This window comes from Lynx canadensis, chromosome A1, assembly GCF_007474595.2.
Source record: "Lynx canadensis isolate LIC74 chromosome A1, mLynCan4.pri.v2, whole genome shotgun sequence".
NCBI lineage: Eukaryota > Metazoa > Chordata > Mammalia > Carnivora > Felidae > Lynx > Lynx canadensis.
Genome location: NC_044303.2, coordinates 203,324,924 through 203,345,028, shown reverse-complemented (window position 1 = coordinate 203,345,028; position 20,105 = coordinate 203,324,924). Strand labels below are relative to the sequence as shown.

Below are 20,105 nucleotides of genomic sequence, written 5' to 3'. Positions count from 1 at the left end.
GAGGAAAGAGTTTAATAGCCATGCTATGCTGCCTTCCTAACATCTAATGATTCACTAACAGCTACATGAGAGACCAAGTATAAAAAGGATGAACATAAGAGAAATGTCAACAGAGCAGCAAAGCACCACCTGGTGTTGATCCATCCCATCAGGAGACCAACGTGAGAACAATTTGGTCCATGTGGTAGCAGAAGTGGAATTAGTATCAATGGCTATTGACGTCTATCATGAGCACCAACATGGATGTATACACCACCTTTTTCTCTGGTGAGAAAAATGAGGGATTTAAACAAGTTGGATTTCAATGATTCTTCTAATAAATGTTTAAAGCTAAATATCAATCTGGTTATATATCATTTATTTGTATTTTCTCATACCTCAGTAAGATGGAAAGCAAGCAAGAATGAACCCAGAATGATGGAACAAATTAGGATCAGCTCTGGAAGGGGTTAGGGAGAAGGTGACAGAGGTTGGAGAAGAACGAAGATTGATTCGAGCCCATGATTAAAAGCTGTGGTTGCGTGCTGCCTGGAGGTCTGAGAAGTGGAAGGAACACTGACATGGCAGTGGAAGTTTAAAGGAAATAATCTGGGATATGAATGAAGCAAGGGCTTGAAGGGAACAGTGAGATGAGAACTCTCTTGGGGAGGCATGTTTATGAGACTGGCATTAGTTTCTGGCTCCCTGCCCTATGACCTATTCCATTTTCCTTTTGCAACCTCCTCCTTTCTTGTTATACCAACGAGTTAAGAGACTGGCACAGTCTGGTTGAGGGAGGGTGAAGGGGACTATCAGGTTTTTGGTTTTGTCTTCCTCCTTCTCCCACAGAAGAATCAGTAAGTATGGCAGAGTCAAAGGAACATGGCATTGAAGTCAGATCCAGGTATGAATCTACCTTTTGTCTGTTACCAGCTGTAATTTGGATAGTTAGCTTGGTTAGGATTGTTATTGACTTGGTTTTCTCTTCAGTCGATCAACCTGTTCTTTCTTCTCTTGCTATCACTCATCTGACAAATTAAACGGTGACTCTACTAGTATTAAGAACCTCAGAAAGGTAAAAAGAGAGAGAGAACAAAGACTGAGTTTGAAGTGTTTCAGAGATTTATTTCTCATGTGCTGTAATGTCTAGAATTAGAAGGTAAGCAAGATTCACAGTGACAGCACCAAATGGCAGGAAAGACGGTTCATGCTCCCCACCCATAAACTGCACCTGCCCAATTCTTTGATGTGGACTAGAGGTGTGTTCTAAATTTTATGGAAAACTCTTTGCTTCTGCAGCAGCCAACACTCTATACCCATGAAGGGGACTTCAAGAGGTTCCCACTCTTAATCTCCACAGAAATTCTGGACTTGGCACTGTTGAGAAATATCTAAAAGAAGGCTTTCCATAGCAACGCAGCTGGGGGGCTATCAACAATTCTAAGATCATTCAGGAACTTCCAAAGAGATTTCTGAGCTTTGCCAGCCTATGGAATCAGAATCTCTGGAAGCTGTATTTTATACAAATCTTCATTATGTTCTTTTTTTTTTTAATGTTTTTATTTATTTTTGAGACAGGGAGAGACAGAGCATGAGCAGGAGAGGGGCAAAGATAGAGGGAGACACAGAACCCAAAGCAGGCTCCAGGCTCTGGGCTGTCAGCACAGAGCCCGACGCAGGGCTTGAACTCACAAGCCGTGAGATCATGACCTGAGCCAAAGTTGGACGCCCAACCGACTGAGCCCCCCAGGCACCCCTATCTTCATTATGTTCTTATGCAAACTAAACTCTGAACATTACGGATGTATGTATGGTATCCCTCATCTAAGGCACATCTATCTAAAAGTTATAGCTGTAAATAAACTACATATAAGCTACTAGATTTATATAAGCTACTAGCTTATATCTATCTATACCTATATATCTATAGAACATATATAGATAGATAGATATCTATAGAACATATATAGATAGATGCATATCTATCTATAGAACATATATCTATACCTCTATATAGATATATCTCCATCTATATATATATATATAGATATAGATATAGAGATATAGATGGACATATATAAATACTACTAGCTCTACCAATTGGCTGAAACATTCTTAGATAATTGATCTAGTTTAAACATAAAAGGGTGTGGCAGAAACTCCAGGCTGCTTATCCAATAGCCCTTCACCCTTTCTTCTTTAAAGTAACTTTATATTGATAGTGTCAGAAATGTTTCTACTTACATATTGCATTTTTCAGGCTCCCTCATAGATAGAAGTAGGCAATAAAATATAAACAGAAGTACTTCACTGGGGCTTCCAAGAAAGCTTTTTAAGAAGGAAAGGGGAGTGGCTCAAAGAGGGGAGTCACCTTTTGCTCTTCCTTCTTTTAAAATGAGGTCATGGAGGTGAGGGCTCCAGCAGCCAAATTGTGATTATAATGTAACCCTGACAATGGAAGCCACAGGTTAAGGTTGATGGAACAGGGAGAAACAATGGCCTGGGTCCCTGATGACCCCAAAGCTACCATCTAACACCTGGACTTTAGTTGTTATTTTGGATCTCTAATAAGAATAGCTGAGGGGCGCCTGGGTGGCACAGTCGGTTAAGCGTCTGGCTTCAGCCAGGTCACGATCTCGCGGTCCGTGAGTTCGAGCCCCGCGTCAGGCTCTGGGCTGATGGCTCAGAGCCTGGAGCCTGTTTCCGATTCTGTGTCTCCCTCTCTCTCTGCCCCTCCCCCGTTCATGCTCTGTCTCTCTCTGTCCCAAAAATAAATAAAAAAAAAACGTTGAAAAAAAAAATTTTTTTTAAAAAAAGAATAGCTGAACCTGATTCTAACTGCTACAGAGCTTGTACTTTTATTATGTTATTACTTTTAAAAAGGACATTAGAAAGTGTTCAAAGTCAAGGTGAATGTCAATGTCCAGAAGTGAGTATCGATTCAGTGCATGAGCTCATGCTGGGTGTGTGGGAGCACTGCTGGCCTAAAAATCATTAGGAAGAAGAGCTGTTCTGAAGGCCTGAACACCTGTGGTATATAGGGCACAGGTGGCAATCTGGCAACTGTTAAGCCTGGCCTTTTGAGTCATGGCCAAAACTCAATTTCGGTAAATCCATTACCCATACATATGCCCTATTTTCCTAATAGATTTCACTCAGATATGGTAGTTTTCTGTTTAGCTTCCTTATGTTATCACTTACTACATTTGTTAATGGGAAAAAAAAATACTGTTCCAGGAAAATATCCAAGAGCAATTGATTGGTTTGTACTTCAATGCAGGCTTTCAAATAATTAGTTTACTTCAAGTAAGTGATGACTTCATGGCATGTAAATATCTCCCATGCACGCTTTATTCCAGTTCTTTTTACTTAAGGCATATGACTGTCGATACTGTTAAACTCGGAATGAAAACCACGTTCTTTCCCTTCCTTATCGTCCCCAGTTTTCTGATTTGTCTCCCCTCATGAATGTCCAATTAAAAATTTGAGGAGATTACTATGAAAATGAAAGTACAGACAACAGTGACAATGTGAAATTTTTGTCTTCTTAAAAATTATGACTAAGCAATAAAATTGTTTCCATCGTGTTTGAATCACTGCAAATAATTTCTATTTTATAAATTTTCAACAACTTGTGCAATAGGGAAGTATTTATATATATATATGTTTCCACTTTAGACTTAGGTTAATTTTAAAGCTATAAAAACAAAAACGTAAGAAGGGAAGTATTTATATTTTAACTAAACCAGCAATTCAATAGTGCCATAGAATAGGGATTAATTTGTAATTTATCTTTTCTAAAATGATCACCTCTATTTTTCCATAGAAAAGTCAAAAGGAAACTTATTCACATACTTAGAGAAAAATAAAATTTATGGTTAGAGAAGAAGAAAGTTGGCAAAAGACAATAGTGCTGTGGTTCTCACTTTTGTATACCAGGGAAGATCCAAAAGGTCAAGATTAAGTATTCCTAAATCAGGGAGCTGTATTCTCATTCCTGGTGCAGAGGATAAAGATTGGTAAAGAGGAGTGTGGACAGATAGCATCAGCTAATTCCCTGTCATCAGAAACAGATTTGGAAATTATGCTGCTACATGGATTTTGTAATACGAGGAATCATAGCTATTATCTATTGATTAATTCTAAGTGCTTACATTTAACCCTCAAAGAGCATCAAGATTGTTATCCAATTATCTCCATTTCACATATGAGTAATCGAAGAGTTACGGAAATTAGGTAATTTAAATTTTATCCAAGCTGGAAGAAGTGGAACCATATTTCAAATCCATTCTGTTTATTGCTAAAACCTTGGTTTTGAAGCAACATCACAGGGAACTATTCTGCTAAGAATCATATAAAAGATAAATATTACATGTGATGTTAAATAAAAGATGCACCCCTGAGGGATGTATCCAGAATTATACACCATCAAAAGTTGTTGCACTAGCTGTATCTCTATACTTTATGTGGGAATTATCATCGTCTATCATTGATGACACATACCCAAGGTGAATTTTTAAGCCATTCAATAAAATCAGTAACAAAGCTATTAAAAAACAAAATGAAACTCTAACAAATAAATGATGAAGAATTAATTATCTTACTATAGTTATGTAGCACAGCCTAAATACAGGACTTATCTCCATGTATGACAATTATTTCTCATCAAAATCTTTAATGTGTAACTTAAGTGAAATATTTTAGGACTATTGTAAAGGTATATTATTATAAGAAATGATATAGTATAGGAATATATATATCTATCTATATACATACATATAAAATTATATTTGTGTATATACAGTTAAAATCTTTCCATTTTTAAATTAAAGGGTAATTTATATAAATCTTCAAATATGAACACAATAAATGGCAGTAAACAGTCAAATTATCTATGTACAGATATTCACAATTAATCTAGTTGTCCAAAGGCCAATCTCTGCTGTCTACTTTTAATGATTATCTCTTTTATATTTCCATTTGTGTTCCCGTTGAATTCATCAGGCATTTCACATTTCCTTTATCAGTAATTGTTTCTTACTTTCTTAAGCTGTACAATTGTAAAAGATATATTAAAACTTTGAACATTCTCCTACCTAATGCCAAAATAAGTTGGAATGATAATGTCACTACATTAACATCTTTAGGTCCTCGTCCACAGACTGTTCAACAGTACTGAAAAATGTTTCTAAATAATGTACTTAAAATGAAACTCTAGTGTGTAATATCAGTAGATGTTTAAGATTTTGAAAATGGTGAGTATGCATTTTTTGCCATGCTTTGCACTTTGTGAGTTTAGACATGAATAAAAGTTTTATGTAGTGACTCACACTCAGGCTTTCTTAAAAATATTTCTTGTTCAATATCAAATACATTTTTGATAACAGCATAGTACATTTAAAAGGTCAGTAAGAGGATGGAAATTGTGCAGAATCAGCTCTATAAACCCTTTTGGTTAGAGCAATGTATGGTGGCCCAATCACTGTTTTTGATATATATAGGCCATTTCAAAACCAAAAGGCATATTCTGTCAGAGCTTTTCCCTAATGTGAACATCTCAAACATGAAAATCTATTGCCATCAATGACTTTTAAAAGATATATGTACACGCACAAGGGCATTTTCTGATTTTTTTTTCTAGGAAAATAGGGTGACAGAGAAGAAACACAGGTCTTGAACTGGAAATACTAATTTGGCTTTTGCTATTTTGAAATGATAGAACACAACTGATTTTTATACTTATGAGAAGACGGACTGTGAATATAGTAATCTTGGCTGGAGAGTATGTAACATGTATTAAATAAGGATTGTCTAAATTTGGATGAAACCATAAGACTTACCAACAACATCTGCCATTATCCCTTATTTAAGTCTTGGCTCAAAGTTTCATTTCACTGAGGCCTTCCCTAACCACCTGGTCTATTACTACAAACTGCTTTCTCCCAACACTACCCAACACCCATGCTCTCACATTCCTGATCCTCTTACCTTGCTTTTCCTTTTTTTTTTCTTTTACATAAAACTTGTGATTTCATAATATTATGTAATTTACTTTGTATTGTGTTTATTTCTGTATGCCTCTCCATAAAATAGAAACTTCATAGGAATGGGAACATTTTTGCTCTTTGTTTCACTGAAGGATCCTAAGCACTTAAACACTAAAAGGCACTTAACAGTAAGTCAATATGTATTTATTAAAAGACGAAGACTATTTTGCATTGAGGAAAATTGAACAAAAATATTTAATTTTCTCATGTTACAGCAATTCGTATCAATCAAAGGACAGGGACAGTTTATAACCTATTGTAATATAAAAATAATACAAGTCAGTTGTACTTTCATTGAATTGTGGATAATATTACTTTAAAAGACATGGAGCTTTTCCATATTATCATAAAAGAGATTAAAAGGCCCTTGGGGTTTACCAGAGTTCATAAAAATTGATCTTTAAAATCTGCTGTAATACTTTCACATGGGGAAAATGAAAGAACTTGAGAGACTCCAAGGGTCACAGTTCTATTTTGCTTGAAAATGATGTGGCAAGTTAGAGAATACTGGGGAAAGTATCCAGAACCGTATAACTGTGTGATAAATAACATCCCAGCTACCGTGATTCCTCCATCTATCCCTGTGCTTAATGTTCAAGTATTTTCATTCAGTCTATGATTTGACACTGAGTGTTGTGAACCATATTCTATAAAGAAATTAAGGAGCTGTAACCATTCAAAGCTCATGTCAAAGGTTTGGGTTAGAACCTCTAGCTTTAAAGCTTTGATTATACAATTCACCAGGTACTGAATGCTTGCAACGAAAACAAATCATATTACATCTTTGCCCTCAAATATTTAATGATGTTTTCGGAAAGCCTGACATATACCTAATTGATTCTGACATAGGTAAGGCCCTAAGATCTTCCCTAAAAGGGAATAATTAACCTTGAGTTGAGAAGAGTGAGCGACGTTGCCTATGGGCTTCACAGAGTAAGATATTTTATTTGAGTTGCAGTTTAGAGTAGGATTTCACAGAGAATAAGGCTGAGGCATATCATCAAGTTTCTGAGATATGAAATGCCATTGTATTTTGAGGGAAAGTCAATTTTGTGTGATGAGAAGCCAGGGCATTTAAGAAAAATATAAGCCCTATGAATGAAAAGAGGCTGAAGTGAAAAGCTATGGAACTCACCAAATAGCATTTAGATTTTATTCTGGAAGCAATAGTGGGGAATTCCTAAAGAACTGTAATAGGAAGATAAAGTCATATTTGGACCAATTCTAAAAAAAAGCGTTTTTCTGATAATAAACAGCTTGACAAGTGTACAATACCTGCAGGGCTATAGAAGTTAGGTGATTCTTCAGAAATCCCATGCATCTCCCACAGTATTAAAGGAGAAATCAAATATATACACAAGGAGTAAGGCCCAACAATCAGTGATTGAAGTGTCCACCACCCCTAAGGCAACCAGCTTAAATTTCTCCAATCAAGGCACAAAACAATGTGGTATGATGAGCCTACGATGCATCAACCTGTTATGTGCCGGGCACTCTTTATGATGAGTGCACCAAGATATGCTCCCTAATCTCAAGAAGTTTCAGAAACTGATGAGAAATGGAATAGTATCTTGAAGCATGAAAGCTAAATAGATGAAACATGGCAAAAAGAAAATTTGAAACACAGGGAGCAACATGAAAGTATGAGAGAGAATTGCTCATTTGGAAACTGTAAGGAAATTCAGTAGAACTAGATCATAGAATTCCATCAGTGCAGGGACAAAGAAATAAATGTGTAAGATATGCATAGTCAGGAATCAGACCATGTTGGGATTGGCCTTGCTTATAGATTAACCATGAATTCATGCTTTTCAGAATTGGTTGGTCCCCCAGTGATGCCTGACAAGTGTAGAGGTCACAGCTACTTTACTTAATACATACAAAAATATTACTTATTCCTAAACAGTTATTTCAAACTTTTGCATTTTCTTCTAGCCTCCTTGGGTCTTCCTCCTTCTTAGCATTCTAACACCAACAACAAAAGGATTTTGTTATTTTCTTCTCAGAAACAAATTGTGATGCTACAATTCCCAGTAAGCCCCTACCCATTCGTTATCCCTCCTCCCCAGTGGTCCTTGCTGCTGCTGACATAACCATCATTATTAAGTTGTTTAATAACCAGATTTCTTACTATTCATACTCTTTTCTCAGTGGAAGAGGAACCTCTCCTTTCACCCAATATATGGATATACCTCTACCTTTGCCCTATAATCAATTCCATCCTTTCCTAATTACACTTGACCTTTCTCTACCAATCATTCTTTGCCTAGCCTGTTACACTCCCTTTTCCTTCTCAAGTGGCTACTACACATATGAGCTTATTCAAGGATCTTCCATCTTCAACAGAAAGCCTTCTGTCATATCGCCCACATACCCACCCTTGGCTTCTCTGACTTCCCAACCTTTTCTATAAGAAACCATTTTCACCTGAACTTACTGGGGTTTGGCTTCCACCATCCTCCTTTTCACTGAGCCATTTTTCAACTAGTTTCAACCATAACACTCAGGGTCTATATGTGAAAATCACAAATCAGCATACATTTCCCCAGAACTCTAAAATATTATTTGAGATACATATTTTGAAGTCACTTTTTATTTCTAGAAAAGTATATAGGCTCTTATCTGGTAAGCCTTGCCATGTAAAACCTTACCCAAAATCAGTCTCAAATTTATCTCTTGATGTCGTACAAGGTTTGCACAAAATGTTACCCATGCTCCAAATAATACATAAGACTTTGGGGATTTTATCCTAATTCTTCTGAAACTGTGTCTGGGACTTGTTTTTCAGGGGCCTTTAGCCTATTTTCTGTGTGCTCAGATCTTCACGCTATCCAACCCTTTGCCTCCTGTTCACAGCCTCTCTGGTCACTTGGTAAGTTGCTTAACTTCCTTGAACTTTTTTGACATCCTGTGAGCTCATTCGTTTGTTCATTAATTCTTTCATTCTTCCAATATTTAACGGGTGCTGTTATAAGACATGTGCTTGGCCATGGATTATTCTAAGTTGAGTAACATAGTTCTGACCCTTTGGGTCTTGTGTCAGCTGGGAAAATCAAAGGCATATTGTGAGGAACAAACGAAAAAACTAATATACACAAATGCTTTATGGAATAAAATTGTATTTCTTAGAGAAATGTTACAGTGAGTCTATAAGAAGGTAAGAAAGTAGAGAAAGTGAGGCTTAAATTATTTGTTTTTTCACCCATCCCAAGATCTGACACAGGCCTTCTGGATGATTAATAAGCACTGCCTACATACAAATAAAATAGCTTTGCCATGTTGACACTTAGAACATTTTGTCAGAAGTTAGATATATGTAACCAATTATAACAAACCAAGAAAACATTTAAATTGATCTCACCTCTTCTCCTGAAAAATTTAGACTATCACCGAATTTCTGGGCACTGGAATCATACTACACAAGCAGTTGATAACTTCTGATACCTACCATTGGGCCATAATGAGCGTCAGACCAGCTGCTCTCTCATATGATACCTAGGAACCACGAAGAGCATCTAACCCATATTTAACCAGAAAGCATTTCTTAAAAGAGCCCCTTCAGTATGAGAAGTACAAGCCCTAGAAAAAAAATATTCAGTAGGTTTGACAAATAAGCTCAACCAAGGTTTGACACGTCCTTTGACTTCTTTAAATGAAAGAATATGTGTTTTGAAGTAAAACCCTTTCTATCTGTGCATGCCAAATTCTTTTCCTAAAACTGTGGGACTCTAGGGTTGCCAGCAATTGTTCTCTATTTTTAAAATAATAATATTACAGGGGCACCTGGGTGGCTCAGTCGGTTGAGCGTCCGACTTTGGCTCAGGTCACAATCTGATAGCTCGTGAGTTCGAGCCCTGTGTTGGGCTCTGTGCTGACAGCTTGGAGTCTGGAGCCAGCTTCAGATTCTGTGTCTCCCTCTCTCTCTGCTCCTCCCCGACTTACACTCTGTCTCTCTCTCTCTCAAAAACAAATAAAGACTAAAAAATTTTTTAAATAATAATATTATATTACACTTTAGTAAATTTCTCTCTAGATTGTAAGTACTCCCCCACCCCCCATACTGGATTTTTATTCTCAGATCAACCTTTGGAGGAATGAGAAGCAATTAGAGAATGGACAGCTCTCAAAGGTCAATGGATTGGCTGAGCTGGGACCTCCATGTGACTTAACATAACTTCGAATCCAGTATAACCTATAAAATATTCCACATTTTATATGTAAAATGTAGACAGGATTATTCTTTCTTATGTTTCATAACAAAACAATTGTAGACTACTTCTCACAAAGATTTTTATGAAAGATTTTGCTAGCCACACTGTGTATACACTGAGACTGAACATGGTCTACTGAGTTTTTATACTTTAGTTGACTCTCTTTTTCTAAGTATTGAATTTCTCCTTTGTAATTAAATGATAGATTTTCATTTACATATATGTGTGTATATGTATGTATGTGTATGTATATATATATATATATATATATATATATAGAGAGAGAGAGAGAGAGAGAGAGAGAGAGAAAGAGGGGAAGACAGAGGGAGAGAGACAGAGAGACAAAGAATGGAAGAGACAGAGATTTATTTTAGTCGCTTCAGTCACTCAGAAAAAAGGAATGAGGCCTCATGATCACCTGAAAGTGTAAAAAAAATTTAATAATAGAATACCACTAATGATCTAGAATATTTTGTACTCTAACAAAATAAATCTATTTTGTTTCCAAAAATGATATTTTAAAGTATCTATCACCATGGTTTCCCCTATTAATGCAGCATTTTTATATATTCCTTTTATACAAACAGAAGTTTATATACTAAAATATATATGCTTTCTAAAAATTCATAAAAATTTACAATGATAAATTCCAATATTTTGTTTACCTTTAGTATTTTCTTTCTCTTTTTTTAAGTTTATTTTATTAATTTTGAAAGAGAGAGAGAGAGATGGGAGGAAAGAAAGGAAAAGAAAATTCCAAGCAGGCTCTTGTGCTGTCAGCGTGGAGCCTGATGCAGGCTCAAACTCACAAACCATGAGACAATGACCTGAGCCATAATCAAGAGTCAGATGCTTAACTGATTAGCGACCCAGGTGCCCTTAGCATTTTCTCTTCACAACCTACTCTGTTGATAACTTTTCTAGAGCTACACACACACACACACACACAAACGCTAGCACATACCCAGACATACAAGCAAAAACAAAACACTGGATTTGTCAATTTTGAAATATTGGTCAATATTTGGCAATTACATTATCTATTTTGTAGTACACATATTATATAAAATATTATAGTGTTAATAGACATCTACCATTGAAATATTGGGAAAATCATGCCATGGATGTTAATATAAACAGTGATACAGATGATATTTCATAGAAATGATAATTTCACTCAAAATTGGGGCAATTTTGGGGACAGCAGTGTGTCTCATTTGGTTAAGCATCCAATTCTTGATTTCAGCTCAGGTCATGATCTCACTGGTTGTGAGTTCAAGCCCCACTTTGAGCTCTGTGCTGACAGAACAGAGCCTGCTTGGGATTCTTTCTCCCTCTCTCCCTGCCCATTACCTGCTCACATCCTCTCTTCTCTCTAAATAAATAAACGTGCTCACTTTGGCAGCACATATACTAAAATTGGAACGATACAGAGAAGTTTAGCATGGCCCCTGTGCAAGGATGACATACAAATTCGTGAAGTGTTCCATATTTTTGTCATGAGGAGCTAAAAAATGCTATAAATGAGGTGCAAAATAAAATGGAGGCAGCCATAGCATGGACTGAAAAGGCAGAGGAGACAATAGATGAATTAGAAAGTAAAATTATGGAAAAAGAGGAAGCTGAGAAAAAGAAAGAAAAAAAATCCAGAAGTATGAGGGGAGAATTAGAGAACTAAGCAATGCAATCAAATGGAACAATATCTGTAACAAGAATTCCAGAAGATGAAGAGAGAGAGAAAAGGGCTGAAGGTGTACTTGAACAAATCATAGCTGAGAACTTCACTCATCTGGGGAAGGAAAAAGGCACTGAAATCCAAGAGGCACAGAGAACTCCCTTCAGACGTAACTTGAATCGACCTTCTGCACGACATATCATAGTGAAACTGGCAAATTGCAAGGATAAGGAGAAAATTATGAAAGCAGGTAGGGATAAACACGCTCTAGCTTACAAAGGTAGACACATAAAAATAGTAGCAGACCTATCTACCAAAACTTTGCAGGCCAGAAAGGAATGGCAGGAAATCTTCAATGTGATGAACAGAAAAAATATGTAGCTGAGAATCCTTTATCCAGCAAGTCTGTCATTCAGAATAGAAGGAGAGATACAGGTTTTCCCAAACAAACAAAAACTGAAGGAATTCATCACCACTAAACCAGCCCTACAAAAGATCCTAAGGGGGATTCTGTGAGCTAAATGTTGCAAGGACCACAAAGTACCAGAGACATCGCTACAAGCATGAAACCAAAGGACATCACAATGACTCTAAACCCATATCTTTCTATAATAACACTGAATGTAAATGGACTGAATGCTCCAACCAAAAAAACCTAGGGTATCAGAATGGATAAAAAACAAACAAACAAACAAACAAACAAACAAGACCCATCTATTTGCTGTCTACAAGAGACTCATTTTAGACCTGAGGACACCTTCAGATTGGAAGTGAGGGGATGAGAACTATCTGTCAGGCTACTGGAAATCAAAAGAAAGCCAGACTAGCCATACTTATATCAGACAAACTAGACTTTAAATTAAAGGATGTAACAAGAGATGAAGAAGGGCATTATATAATAATTACATCTATTATTATAGATGTAATATAATTACATCTAGCCATCTCTATCCATACATACATACATACATACATACATACATACATACATACATAGAGATCCATACATCTCTATCCATCAGGAAGAGAAAACAATTATAAATGCCTATGTCCTGAAATGGGAGCCCCCAAATATATAAAACAATGAATCACAAACATAAGCAACCTTATTGATGAGAATGTGGTAATTGCAGGTGACTTTAATACCCCACTTACAACAGTGGATAGATCATCTAGACACAGGATCAATAAAGAAACAAGGGCCCTGAATGATACATTGGATCAGATGGACTTGACAGATATATTTAGAACTCTGCATGCCAAACAGAATATACCTTCTTCTTGAGTGCACATGGAACATTCTCCAAGATAGATTACATACTGGGTCACAAAACAGCCTTTAATAAGTATAAAAGAGTTGAGATCAGACCACGTACACTTTCAGACCACAATGCTATGAAACTTGAAATCAACCACAGGAAAAAGTCTGGAAAACCTCCAAAAGCACGGAGATTAAAGAACACCCTACTAAAGAATGAATGGGTCAACCAGGCAATTAGAGAAGAAATTAAAAAATATATGGAAACAAACGAAAATGAAAATACAACAATCCAAATGCTTTGGGATGCAGTGAAGGCAGTCCTGAGAGGAAAATACATAGCAATCCAGGCCTATCTCAAGAAACAAGAAAAATCCCAAATCGAAAATCTAACAGCACACCTAAAGGAAATAGAAGCAGAACAGCAAAGACACCCCAAACCCAGCAGAAGAAGAGAAATAACAAAGATCAGAGCAGAAATAAACAATATAGAATCTTAAAAAAAACTGTAGAGCATATCAATGAAACCAAGAGTTGTTTTTTTGAAAAAATAAACAAAATTGAAAAACTTCTAGTCAGGCTTCTCAAAAAGAAAAGGGAGATGGCCCAAATAGATAAAATCATGAATGAAAATGGAATTATTCCAACCAATCCCTCAGAAATACAAGCAATTATCAGGGAATACTATGACAAATTATATGCCAACAAACTGGACAACCTGGAAGCAATGGACAAATTCCTAAATACCCACACACTTCTAAAACTCAAACAGGAATAAATAGAAAACTTGAACAGACCCATAACCAGCAAAGAAATTGAATCAGTTATCAAAAATCTCCTAACAAATAAGTGTCCAGGACCAGATGGCTTCCCTGGGGAATTCTACCAGACATTTAAAGCAGAGATAATACCTATCCTTCTCAAGCTGTTCCAAAAAATAGAAAGGGAAGGAAAATTTCCAGACTCATTCTATGAAGCCAGCATTACTTTGATTCCCAAACCAGACAGAGACCCAGCAAAGAAAGAGAACTACAGGCCAGTATCCCTGATGAATATGGATGCAAAAATTCTCAACAAGATACTAGCAAATAGAATTCAACAGCATATACAAAGAATTATTCACCATGATCAAGTGGAATTCATTCCTGGGAGGCAGGGCTGGTTCAACATTTGCAAATCAATCAATATGATACATCACATTAATAAAAGAAAAGACAAGAGCCATATGATCCTGTCAATTGATGCAAAAAAGGCCTTTGACAAAATTCAGCAACCTTTCTTAATAAAAACCCTCGAGAACGTCGGGATAGAAGAAACATACTTAAACATCATAAAAGCCATTTATGAAAACCCCACAGCTAACATCATCCTCAATGGGGAAAAACTGAGAGCTTTCCCCCTGAGATCAGGAACACTACAGGGATGTCCACTCTCACCGCTGTTGTTTGACATAGGGTTGGAAGTGCTAGCATCAGCAATCAGACAACAAAAGGAAATCAAAGGTATCAAAACTGGCAGATAGGAAGTCAAGCTTTCAATTTTTGCAGGTGACATGATATTATACATGGAAAACCCAATAGACTCCACCAAAAGTCTGCTAGAACTGATACATGAATTCAGCAAAGTTGCAGGATACAAAATCAATGTATAGAAATCAGTTGCATTCTTATACACTAATAATGAAGCAACAGAAAGACAAATAAAGAAACTGATCCCATTCACAAATGCACCAAGAAGCATAAAATACCTAGGAATAAACCTAACCAAAGATGTAAAAGATCTGTATGCTGAAAACTATAGAAAGCTTATGAAGGAAATTGAAGAAGATATAAAGAAATGGAAAAACATTCCCTGCTCATGGATTGGAAAAATAAATATTGTTAAAATGTCAGTACTACCCAAAGCTATCTACACATTCAATGCAATCCCAATCAAAATTGCACCAGCATTCTTCTTGAAGCTAGAACAAGCAATCCTAAAATTTGTATGGAACCACAAAAGACCCCGAATAGCCAAAGTAATAGTGAAGAAGAAGACCAAATATGGAGGCATCACAATCCAACTTTAGCCTCTACTACAAAGCTATAATTATCAAGACAGCATGGTATTGGCACAAAAACAGACACATAGACCAATGGAATAGAATAGAGACTCCAGAATTGGACCCACAAAAGTATGGCCAACTAATCTTTGACAAAGCAGGAAAGAATATCCAATGGAAAAAAGTCTCTTTAACAAATGGTGCTGGGAGAATAGCAACATGCAGAAGAATGAAACTAGACCACTTTCTTACACCATTCACAAAAATAAACTCAAAATGGATAAAGGACTTGAATGTGAGACAGGAAACCATCAAAATCCTAGGGGAGAAAGCAGGAAAAAACCTCTCTGACCTCAGGCGCAGCAATTTCTTACTTGACTTACTTGATTCCCAAAGGCAAGGGAATTAAAAGCAAAAATGAACTATTGGGACCTCATGAAGATAAAAAGCTTCTGCACTGCAAAGGAAACAAACAACAAAACTAAAAGGTAACCGACGGAATGGGAAAAGATGTTTGCAATGACATATCAGACAAAAGGCTAGTATCCAATATCTATAAATAACTCACCAAACTCCACACCCGAAAAAAAAAACTCCAGTGAAGAAATGGGCAGAAAACATGAATAGATACTTCTCTAAAGAAGACATCCAGATGGCCAACGGGCACATGAAAAGATACTCAATGTCACTCCTCATCAGGGAAATACAAATCAAAACCACACAGACACACTCATGCCAGTCAGAGTGGCTAAAATGAACGAATCAGGAGACTATAGATGCTGGAGAGGATGTGGAGAAATGGGAACCCTCTTGCACTGTTGGTGGGAATGCAAACTGGTGTAGCCACTCTGGAAAACAGTGTGGAGGTTCCTCAAAAAATTAAAAAATAGACCTACTCTATGAACCAGCAATAGCACTGCTAGGAATTTACCCAAGGATACAGGAGTGCTGATGCATAGGGGCACTTGTACCTCAATGTTTATAGCAGCACTTTCAACAATAGCCAAATTATGGAAAGAGCCTAAATGTCCATCAACTGATGAATGGATAAAGAAATTGTGGTTTATATACACAATGGAATACTACGTGGCAATGAGAAAGAATGAAATATGGCCTTTTGCAGCAATGTGGATGGAACTGGAGAGTGTTATGCTAAGTGAAATAAGTCATACAGAGAAAGACAGATACCATAAGTTTTCACTCTTATGTGGATCCTGAGAACTTAACAGAAGACCATGGGGGAGGGGAAGGAAAAAAAAAGTGAGAGCAGGAGGGAGCCAAACCCTAAGAAACTTAAAAACTGAGAACTGAGGGTTGATGGGGGGTGGGAGGGCAGGGAAAGTGGGTGATGGGCACTGAGGAGGGCCCTGTTGGGATGAGCCCTGGGTGTTGTATTGAAACCAATTTGACAATAAATTTCATATTAAAAAATAAAATAGGGGCGCCTGGGTGGCGCAGTCGGTTGAGCGTCCGACTTCAGCCAGGTCACGATCTCGCGGTCCGTGAGTTCGAGCCCCGCGTCGGGCTCTGGGCTGATGGCTCGGAGCCTGGAGCCTGTTTCCGATTCTGTGTCTCCCTCTCTCTCTCTGCCCCTCCCCCATTCATGCTCTGTCTCTCTCTGTCCCAAAAATAAATAAACGTTGAAAAAAAATAAATAAAATAAATAAGTAAACATTTAAAAATTATAAAATTTGGACAATTTAGAAGAATGCAAATTTTCTTGTTTTAAAATTAATGTGTTCTAGCTAAGGCATGCTACATCATGTTGTGGCCATACTACAGATTTTAAAGCAAGTAGAAAGTTATGCCATTTTTCTGATAGATTTTAACAGTGTAAAGACTCAATGATTCAGGTAAAAACTTATTGATTAATTCATTTAAAATTTTTAAGATTTTGTAAATCAAGTTTAAATTAATGTGTTTATTAAAAAGAAAATATTTATGAAGATTCTTATTTACCAGTCCTGGACACAAACAATTTTCACAGTGTCTAAAATAATACATAATATGTAGGGGCACTTGGGTGGCTCAGTCTGTTAAGCATCCGACTTCGGCTCAGGTCATGATCTCCTGGTTCATGATTTCGAGTTTCACATCGGGCTCTCTATGCTGTAAGCACAGAGCCCACTGCAGATCCTCTGTCCCCCTCTCTCTCTGCCTGTGCCCCACTTGTACACTCACTCACTCTCTCTCTCTTGCTCTCTCTCAAAATAAATAAACATTAAAAATTAAAAAAAATAGTAAGTAATGTGTAGTATGTAGACATACGGGTGAAGGATTTTTGGATTAGGTGAATGGATATCAGATTTGGTAAAGTATCAACTTGTCATTTCACATTGTAGCTTCAATAACCTATAATTCTTGTTCAAAATTGGATTGCATTTGTGCAATAATGTGTCTGATCTTAGCACATAATTTAAACATTATTAGTCACCATGGTGATACAGCCTAAAAGTTTGCATAATCATAAATAAATCCTAAAATTAATAGCTTGGCCGTATTACCTTAAATTCAATCTGTTAGTAGATGAAAATGACTTGGAAAAAATAATTTATGTTCTGTGAACTCACTGTTTTGCTTAGTAATTCTCAGTAGGGAGTGGCATGATTTTCTCCTCACTTTATTAAAATTCCTAATGACACTTTTTATAGAATTTAAGAAAATCTACATGTATAACTGCACAACTCTTCTTTTGATAAATTTTCCCCTTTTTATCATACTCTCTATCCTAATAGTTACTGTAAAATAAAATCAAATGCTATCAAGGAGAGTAAAATGTCATAAATTGATGATGAGTAACATTACACAAGGTTTAACATGCAAACTGAAACTTGATTAGATGGCAGTTTCAAATGACTAAGTGGGCAGCAGAGCAAAATGATGGTTGATTAGGGTCTTCCCAGTGGCAATTTCTACTTTTACAGAGTAAAATACTAAATAATCCTGATTATACTATATTATAATTGTAACTAATTTCTTTACCAGTATGAAGCCAGCTGGAGTCAAGTTGCACTGGTCTGTGAGTGTGTGTGTGTGTGTGTGTGTGTGTGTGTGTGTGTGTGTTGTGTGTGGATGTGAAGGGCTAACAATCTTCCAGGGAGTAGTTCTTATATTTCCTAATAGTTTAAATGCTCTTATTTTCTTTCTCACCCACTGTATTATCTAGTGTATGCACAGGAAAGTATGCACCTTCACCTGGAAATCACAAATCTAGAAATAAGAACTAATTCCTTGTCTAGATATAAGCTCATATAAACAAAAATCCTGGAGATGACCTTTTGTTCCATTCTGTCTTTTCCAGTTTATATCCAAGCCAAGTGAGGGTTCTAATTTTAAAATACATCCGGACCTTAGCCTCTTTCACTACCTGTTCCACTAATAGCCTTGCCCTAACCATTCTCATCTATTGCCTGTGTCAGTACAATAATCCAGGCATCTGCCCATGTTTATACCATTAGCAATACAGCAGCCAGTTCACTAAAACCTGAGTCATGTCACACCATTCTTCAGAAATGTTTTTGCATTTCTATATACCATTAATGAAGTAGCAGAGAGTAAAATAAGAAATCAGTCCCACTTACAATTGTACCAAAACCAATAAGATACCAGAAATAAACCTAATCACAGAGGTGAAAGATGTGTACTCTGAAATGATAAAACACCAATGAAAGAAGTTAAAAATGACACAAATAAATAGAAAAGCATCCCATGCTCATAGATTAGAAGTACAAATATTGTTAAAATGTCTATACTATCCAAGAAATCTACATAACATATTTAATGCAGTCCTTATCATAATATCAGTAGCATTTTTCACAGAGCTAGAACAAACAATCCTAAAATGTGTATGGAACCACAAAAATCCCAAATAGCTAAAGCAACTTTGAAAAAGAAAAGCAAAGCTGGAGATATCTCAATTCTGGACTTCAAGTTATGTTACAAAGCTATAGTGATCAAAACAGTATGGTACTGGCACAAAAATAGACACATGGATCAACAGAACAAATAGAAAACTGAGAAATGAACCCATAACTATATGGTCAATTAATCTTAGACAAACAGGAAAATGAAACCATAAAATCCTATAGGACAACACAGATAATAATCTCTTTGACAAAGGCTGTAGCAACTTCTTACTAGATATGTCTCTGGAGGCAAGAGAGACAAAAGCAAAAATAAACTACTGGCACTACATCAAAACAAAAAGCTTCTGCACAGTGAAGGAAACAATCAACAAAACTAAAAGGCAACTTCCAGGATGGGAGAAGATATTTGCAAATGACATATCTGATAAAGAGTTAGTATCCAAAATCTATAAATAACTTACTGAACTCAACACCCCAAATACAAATAATCTAGTGAAGAAATGGGCAGAAGACACAAATAGACATTTTCCAAAGAAGACATCCAGATGGCAAACAGCCACATGAAAAGATGCTTAACATCACTCATCATCAGGGAAATGCAAATCAAAACTACAATGAGATACCACTGCACACTGTCAGAATGGCTAAAATTAACAACATAGGAAACAACAGATGTTGGTGAGAATGTGGAGAAAGGGGAACCCTCTTAAACTGCTTGTGGGAATGCAAACTGGTGCAGCCGCTCTGGAAAACGGTATGGAGTTTCCTCTTAAAAACAGAACTACCCTACGATCCAACATTGCACTACTAGGTATTTACCCAAAGAATACAAAAATACTAATTCAACGGGATACATACAGCCCAAATAGCAGCATTATCAATAATAGCCAAATTATGGAAACATTCCAAGTACCCATTGACCGTTGAGTGGATAAAGAAGATGTAGTGTGTATATATATATATATACATATACACACACACAATGGAATATATATATATACACACAATGGAATATATATATATATACA

The 20,105-nt window shown here is 36.4% G+C and overlaps 1 protein-coding gene and 1 non-coding gene across 2 annotated transcripts in view; one reads left to right on the top strand and one right to left on the bottom strand.

Annotated features, from left to right (window-relative positions):
* The window catches only part of HCN1 (hyperpolarization activated cyclic nucleotide gated potassium channel 1), a 390,610-nt gene that overhangs the window by 206,150 nt on the left and 164,355 nt on the right, over positions 1–20,105 (bottom strand). The window lies entirely within an intron of this gene.
* On the top strand, positions 11,627–11,733 carry LOC115526131. Its single transcript, XR_003972552.1, has one exon. It is a non-coding gene; the product is annotated as a U6 spliceosomal RNA (small nuclear RNA).